This window comes from Vombatus ursinus, unplaced genomic scaffold, assembly GCF_900497805.2.
Source record: "Vombatus ursinus unplaced genomic scaffold, bare-nosed wombat genome assembly UNPS02014805.1, whole genome shotgun sequence".
Taxonomy (NCBI): domain Eukaryota; kingdom Metazoa; phylum Chordata; class Mammalia; order Diprotodontia; family Vombatidae; genus Vombatus; species Vombatus ursinus.
Window position 1 is genome coordinate 913801 of NW_020954583.1, and position 1864 is coordinate 915664.

The following is a 1864-nucleotide window of genomic DNA, read 5'->3' on the forward strand; positions in this document are numbered from 1 at the left end:
ATCTCTGTCTCTCCTCTACTTTCTTGTTACTTTCTTCAACTCAACCATTTCCAGAATGGAAAAGCAGAATCCCCTTGTTTTAACTGTCCTGTCCTGACCCAACCCAACCCCAACTCGTTTCCAATCCAAACTATCTCAGTCTTTCATTTCTATTATCCTACCTTCAACAGAGAGTAAAAACAAGAGACTTCCAGTAGAAATGGCAGAAGAATAGTAAAAGGGAAATTTAGCATCCCCGGTTGGGCATTTCATATGCACTAATCAGAAAGCTAATGGAGCTGTTCCTATAGAGGTCTCGCCAGCCTTAAACTGGCCGGGCTGGACTGGTAAAACGCCAAGAGCAAACCTTCAGATTAAACCAGGAGCCCGTCAAACAACGAGTGACCTTCCTGAAACCTCCAGGCTTTGTACTGATCTCACCTTTATACATTTATTCAATGCCAATAGCCCTTTCAAGCCAAAAAGATACTTAGTCGATCATTCTTAAATTTGAATAATATCAAATTCAAGAATGCTGCTTTCAAGATCTCTCATTCTTCAAAATTCATTGGTCCCTTCTATGTTTTTCACAATGGTAACTAAGCTTTCAGCAACAGAAAAAACTAGCAGAAGTCTTTCCTCAAAATGAGGGCAGCTATAAAGATGCATTGCACAGGAATTTCTGGAACAATAGGATTCTAGGTGTTGGGTAAAAGTTGTATTATCAACTCAAGATTCACTCAGGATCACCAAGCATCCAATTCCCTCCCAAAATTTCTCCCCATCTTAATTCACTGAGAGTCTCCTTCCCATTAAGTTGACCCTCCTGGATTCTGCCTCTCTCGTGGCTCTCCTTCAGGCTACTGAGCCACAGACTCAGGATTTAGCAAACCAATTTTTCTATAACTGCGAATCTTCTCTGAGAGAAACCTCAACTCATCTTTTTGGCCTTATATTTCATTGCACTTGCTTCCGTTTGACCAGGATTCCATTGATGGCAGGACACTCCAAAGATGAAAAGCACCAGAAAGCAGGGAAGGGACTGATTCATTAACACCTCTCATCCACCTCCACAAGAAAAAGTCAGTGTTTTTTCTCTCTAGTCCCAAGTAGTTTCTGAGTCAAAGTCCATGATGTGTTCTTCCCAGGGCGGCAGGGTCAACGTTCTCTCACAGTACAGTCTCCGTGACTTCTTTTAGTGAACCAAGGAAAGGAGGGTGGGTGACGCTGCAAAGGATGATGAGTAAGCCGTGGTAAGTCCTTGCAAACCAATGGCAAAGTACTGGCTTCCTTTAGTGATCACTTTCCCAACATTCTTGCCATATTTCTTGAGCTTCTTCCGATATTTCTTTTTTGGGCTTTTCTCCGGCTGTCTGCTCCTCCAGGGGCACGTAACTCTCCGGCAAAAAGGCAAAGTGAACTTTCTTGGGAGTGGGGTGACTTCTCCTCTCACACCTCACCCTGGGGCCCCGGGTGCTGCAGAGGCTCTTCTTGTCCCTCAGTCTTCTCTCCTTCTTCTTCCTCTTCTAATTGCGGGTGCTGCAGGATATAGGCCTCCTCCTCCTCTTGCTTCCGCCTCGGGAACCTGCGAAGATATCTGCCCTCCGCTTTCCCTCGGGGTCTGGTGCTCACCGTCATGCTGCCGCTGGAGCTGCTGAACCGCTGCGGACTGAGAGGAGAGGAGTGGGGAGGAGAGGAGAGAAGAGAGAACCTTTGCTCCCCGCCTTCTCCCTGAACCTCCGCCTGTGACTCGCATGGCATTTATATTCAGGAAGAAATGGATGGTCATCATCCTAGATGACCCTTCTGGAGAGGCATTGATTTTGAACATTTGTGTACTCCTTACTATTTTAATATTTAATTCAAAATTTTTAAAGCATCCACT

The 1864-nt window shown here is 45.2% G+C and overlaps 1 pseudogene; it reads right to left on the bottom strand.

Annotated features, from left to right (window-relative positions):
• Nucleotides 1-1174: 1174 nt before the first annotated feature.
• LOC114051727 lies at nucleotides 1175-1617 on the bottom strand (annotated as a pseudogene).
• Between the last annotated feature and the right edge of the window lie 247 nt (nucleotides 1618-1864).